Raw genomic sequence first — 6347 nt, 5'->3', positions numbered from 1 at the left:
GCAGAAACTTGTGCCTGTGTCCGTGACGCCTATTAGAGGGAAATAATTACTTTGCGGGACAACTATGGTTGGATGCAGAGTTGGGTTCCCCACAAGGCATCTGCTGTGAAGTGGAGGAAATTGCTGTTGGTGGAGAGCAGCCAGTGTTACTTTGTGGTAATTGGTCTGGTAGTGGTAACGCTAATCATCGACATTAGATTGCTATGGAAGTTTCTCCAAAATCCTTACATCTAATGTATATTGTCAGCTTTAGGGTCCCGTTTTATTTAGCGATGCACCAGCGATCCCGACAATGATACGACCTGGTCAGGATCGCTGGTGCATCGCTAAATGGTTGCTAGTGAGCTGCCAAACAGGCAGATCTAACAAGCGACGCAGCAACGATAAGCGATCTGTCGGCGGTCACTCTTACCTGTCACACCGCAGCGATGACAACGACTTGCGCCTGCGTCCATGCGTCGCTAGTCGGCGCCAGCGGGACACTAATGAGGAAAAAATGGCCCAGGACATTCGAGTGCGATCAGCGATATCCAGCGGGGGGGGCGTTTGCAGGTACGTTTCACACAAAGCAATATCGCTGTTGCGTCACAAATATCGGTGATGCTTTAGTGATAACGCTAGTGATCTTGCTATGTGTAAAAGGCCCTTTAGTCTTTGAAGATGTTGAATGAATAGAAATTTGCTTATTCAGGCTTTCTCTAACTGAGATGAGAGATGAAAGCTGCTACTGATAAGATCGGAAGGGGAAGCGGGGGGGGGGGGGGGGGGAGGTCTGTCTCCAGCTCCTCCTCCTCTCTACATAGAATCTTATCAGTAGCAGCTGCCATCTATCTCTGTAATGGGAAAATGTCTTCACTGAATACAGATTTTACATCACAATTGAGAATTTTGATAATGATTGATCAATTTTGTCAGAAAGGAAGATTATTTATCTGATAAGAGATTACGAAATTGCTTATTCTCATGTGTACTATTGATTCTATTCAAAATTTACAAGATTGTTACTATTTAAGTTGGGGCAGATTTTTTATTGACCCCTTTCTAATGCAGCCAATTTTATTTTTTCCTTTTTTGTGCATTCCTTTCCTTCTGCCAAGAGCCTTTTCTTCCTTTCTTTTTTGACAATACATATGTGTTGTAATTTTATCAGTTGATGAAGTGGCTTTTTGGTTGCAGATGGTATGGAAAATGTGATAACTAAAGTCAGAGTTTGTCCATGAATAAAAGGATAAATGATACAGATGATACTGAGACCCAACTGTTTCGCAATATTCCAACTTTGAATTTTTATGCTCTTAAATCACAGAGATACGGCACACAAAAAACTTAATAAGTAACATTTCCCACATGTTTACTTTACATCAGCACAATTTGGGAACAAAAATTTTTTTTTGTTAGGAACTTATAAGGCTTAAAAGTTGACCAGCGATTTCTCATTTTTACAACACCATTTTATTTTTAAGGACCACTTCACATTTGAAGTCACTTTGAGGGGTCTATATGATAGAAAATACCCAAAAGTGACACCATTCTATAAACTGCACCCCTCAAGGTGCTCAAAACCACATTCAAGAAGTTTATTAACCCTTCAGGTGCTTCACAGGAATTTTTTGAATGTTTAAAAAAAATGAGCATTTAACTTTTTTCACAAAAAATTTACTTCAGGTTCAATTTTTTTATTTTACCAAGGGTGTCAGGAGAAATTGGACTGGAAAAGTTATTGTGCAATTTGTCCTGAGTACACTGATACCTGATATGTGGGGGGAACCACTGTTTGGGCGCATGGCAGAGCTCGAAAGGGAAGGAGCGCCGTTTGACTTTTTCACTGCAAAATTTGCTGGAATTCAGATCGGATGCCATGTCACGTTTGGATAGCTCCTGATGTGCCTAAATAGTGGAAACCACCCACAAGTGACCCCATTTTGGAAACTAGACCCCCCAAGGAACTTATCTAGATATGTGGTGAGCACTTTGAACCCCCAAGGGCTTCACAGAAGTTTATAACGTACAGCCATACAATTAAAAAAATCATTTTTTTTTCCACAAAAATGATCTTTTCACCCCCAATTTTTATTTTCCCAAGAGTAATAGGACCCCAAAAGTTATTGTGTAATTTTTTCTGAGTATGCAGATACCCCATATATGGGGGTAAACCACTATTTGGGCACATGGCAGAGCTCGGAAGGGAAGCAGCGCCATTTAACTTTTTTGGCTGGAATTGAGATTGGACGCCATGTCGCGTTTGGAAAGCCCCTGATGTGCCAAAATAGTGGAAACCCCCCAATTCTAACTCCAACCCTAACCCTAATGGGAACATGGAAATAAATAATTTTTTTTTATTTTATTATTTTTCCCTAACTAAAGGGGTGATAGCGAGGGGTTTGATTTACTATTTATGGCGGCGATCTGTCACAGGCACTGCTGCAGGCTTCCTCATGCCTGTGCTCTGCGGGCAGTGAGGAAGCCAGGTCCCTGCAGGCCCCCGAAGGTCCCCATCGCATATTGGATCCGGGGACCTGCAGGGCTGCACATTGCGCTGCTGTGGTGGTCTCAGGGAAGCACGAGGGAGCCCCCTCCCTGCCGATGCTTCCTTTAACCCCCGATACACCGGGATCATGTTTGATCGCGTTGTGCCAGGGGTTAAAGTTTCGGGGGCGGTCCGTGACCGCCCCGACACACAGTGTTTCGGGGGCGGTCCATGACCGCCCCTGACACATAGTGCCGGGTGTCAGCTGTGATAATCAGCTGACACCCGGCCGCGAACAGCTGCGCTCCCCCCGTGAGCGCAGCTGATCGCACTAGATGTACTATTCCGTCCTTGGGACTTAGGTCCCAGGTTACATGGACGGAATAGTACATCTAATGTAGGAAAGGGGTTAAAAATAGAATTTGCTCTCTTCAAATTCTACATGATAAAATTCTTGCTATGCTACAGATGTGGCGCCCCTGATGCTCAGTCGCCACAGAGGTACTGCACCTCCTCCTGAGGTGTGGTGCCCCACCATCCAGGTAAGTTGGAGGCTCCTGACCACGCTCCAACACTCGCACCCCACACAACAGAGTAGTTCAGCAAAGCCACATTGCGGCTCCTTGCTTGAAGAGTAGCAGAGCACCTATGGTCGCTCCCTGCTTGGAACACGAAACGTGCTGGGAGGCGGGTGGAGTTGAGAATACATAAAAGAGCGGGAAGGTTTAGAATTACAGGTCAGTCTGGGAGAGGAAGCCACTCAGAGGAGTGAGGAAAGGAGATCCCTGGAAGAGGGATGGAGGAAGGAGGTGCTGCAGCAGACCTGAGTGACCCGGGTCTGCTGGCACGGGAAAGGAAAGAAGGAGAAAGACATTGAACTGAAACCTGATCTTCCATAGGAGAGAGAGATTAGTACAGAACGAAGGAGTAAAAGGGAACAGAGAGGACGTGGGTTAGAGGAAGAACCCTGCCTAGAAGTTCTAAGCGCAAGGCCGGGGCCCGATCCCCGAGGTTGTATGGACACTAATGGTTCTGCAGCAGACACTGGTGGAGTAGTGGGCTGTAAATGCACTACTCCCATCTAAGACTTGGGGGCACAACAGCAACTTGGATAGTGAGCCGGGACTCAGGAGTAGGGAGTCCACGAAGCAGGCTACAGCTGTCTGCCGTACAAGTAGAGTTCTTGGGAACATCAGTCAGGAGGCACTCCAGTGTAACTCAGTACTGGGAGTACTTCACACTTAAAGGCGCTATAGAGGAGACGTTCAGAAAGGCACATGTTGGCGGAGCGTTGGAAGGGAGCATTCCATCTTGCCTGGAGGTTGACTGAGTCCCTGACCCGGAGGAAACAGCACGGAGGCAGGCACCTGTGTGTACTACAGACTGTGAGTAAAGCTTTGCAACTGCAAGCCCTGGTGTCCTCCATTCATTCTTGCGCCAACGCATCCAGCCCCGCTACACCTACATACCAGCTTCTACACCGCTTGTGCCTCTCCTCTTCCCCCACATCTACACTGCCCTGGGGCTACAGCTCCACCTGTGGGGAGCTTCACCATCTTGGCTGCAACACACCACCAGCCCCAGAGGATCTGCATGCAGCGTCGGCCTAACACCTCACTTGCCGAACACTACAGGTGGCGTCACGAACTATTCATTCAAACCATTACACTTTCCCTATTGCTTAGGCGCCCAGGGCCACGGACTGGGTCCCCGCTGCTTTGACACATCCCGTTGATCCCGGCCCGGTACAGAGTACCCCACAGCCCTGGGAAGGCGGCCCAACTTGGCGTCACGAACAGGATGACGAGACCCGATGCCCTCGGGTTCTGTGTGCCTAAGTTATGTTGGACTTAAAACTGTTGAGAATGTGCAGAAGACCCAATTTAATAGACTGTAAAATGAACATTAAAAATGGCCGCTGGCGTGGAGAAGGGTGTGACGATATGGGAGGTCCTAGGAAAAGACCGCGAACAGTCTTGGGCCTCCCCTGCCTGAATTACTATGTGACAGCAACATGGCCCACCCCCCGAGGGGTTCGTATACTGGCTTGATATGGAGGCGCTGGAAGAAGATGCCGCCCCCGGAAGGAGGGGCAGAAGCCAGTGGCGGGAAAGGGGCCGAGGCAGGAAGAAGAACGCCAGAACGCCATGATGGAAAGTGAAAAGAAGTCAGAAGAACGGGGGGAAGAGAAGTCACTCGCCCCCCAGGCCGCCCCTGCGGAGGCTGCGACCGCTGATACACCACCTTACAACCGATATTGCCATTGGATGAGCCCCGTCAGGAGGAGATATATGAGGGCTCTGGAGCAGAACGGAGGACCGGGACCGCATCCCCGTTTGGACCGGGCGCGGTTGCACGGGCCTCCGCCGAGGACCCCGGCAGAGACCGGTCTTGTCCCTGCCCGAATTCAGCTGCGGTCTGTCCCATCAACAACTCCGGGAGTTGTGGCTGCCGCCGTCCACCACCAGGTACCGGGGCCGGAACCGCGGCTGGGAGCGCCAGGTATGATTACCGCTCCAGGTCTGACCCTAGTTTTGGGAGCGGAACCCACGAATAGAGATGGCCCAATTGACCTCCGCCGGCGATCCCTGACTGCAGTGCTGCTGGTTGAATCCCGATGGACACAGAAGAATCAGACTCAGAGGTAGCAGTGTCAACACCGGCTGAATCACCGACAGCAGCATCCGTGCCATCGGTGGTAGCGGATACGCCGTCCCCGCAGGCAGTTGACATTTCCATGGCCCTTTCAATTACCCCGACCAGTCCCTATCTCTCCCTTTGGGAGGCAGAGTACGTGCACTTAGCAAGCAACCAGCAACAGGATGAAGATACCCAAAGCATCTCCACTGGAAACAGCAGCCCAGAGAACCAGTTTCCATAAACCCCAGGAGAGAACAACCACTAGTCAAGAAGTTTAAAATAATAACTCTAAATACCCAGGAGGGTTTATTTGCACCGTTGTACCTTTTGTTCTATTTTTGACCATCATGGTTTAGTTTTGTTTGTTTTTCCAGTGTTGCCCAGTTGTGTTGGCTTGGCAGCCTTTCCATTTGAACTACGGAGATCATGAACGCTGAATGGTCCAGAACTGCTATTGTAAATAGTTGCACCTCTTTAGGTGCCCTCTCTTGGTTTTACATGGACACTTTTCGAAGCTAAGGTCTACCTCATCTGGAGTATGACTCCAATCAAAGGACAGTGTAAGAGATCCCGGCTAGGAGTGGTGTCCAGCACTTACAAGAATTGTTGAAAGTTTTAATGTGATGTATTTGATGATGTGTCTTATAAGAGTATTGGTAACTAGGAAATGGCTTTTATATAGAATTAGGAATGTTTTGGTAGAGAGATGAGAGATTTGAATAAAGAATAAAGAATTGGAAATGTAGGTGATGAACCAGGCACCACGGTTATCACTCAGAGTTAAAAGAAAGTAGAAAATGTGCACTAAAGATGGAAAGAAATGTGTTGATTAAGAATACTGAAGTGATAGTACGTATTGTATTGAAAATTGCACTTTTGACTTAAGATTTTAGATAGTTAATTAAGAATAGTTTGCAACATTCAAGAATGAGTGCCTTCCACATTGGGAAGTTTAGTATAAGAAATGTTTGTTTAGCATTACAAAAATTTTGTATGTTCCTGTGTTGTCAACTTTGTTGGCCTTGCAGTCCGCGGACGTGCTGTGTTTAACGGGGGGGGTGTATGTGGGGCCCTTGAGGCTCAGTCACCACAGAGGTACTGCACCTCCTCCTGAGGTGTGGTGCCCCACCATCCAGGTAAGTTGGAGGCTCCTGACCACGCTCCAACACTCGCAACCCACACAACAGAGTAGTTCAGCAAAGCCACATTGCAGCTCCTTACTTGGAGAGTAGCAGAGCAC

Source organism: Dendrobates tinctorius, unplaced genomic scaffold (genome assembly GCF_039654945.1).
Source record: "Dendrobates tinctorius isolate UK_male_01 unplaced genomic scaffold, ASM3965494v1 ptg000072l, whole genome shotgun sequence".
In the NCBI taxonomy this organism is placed as follows: Eukaryota; Metazoa; Chordata; class Amphibia; order Anura; family Dendrobatidae; genus Dendrobates; species Dendrobates tinctorius.
This window is presented reverse-complemented; position numbering follows the sequence as displayed.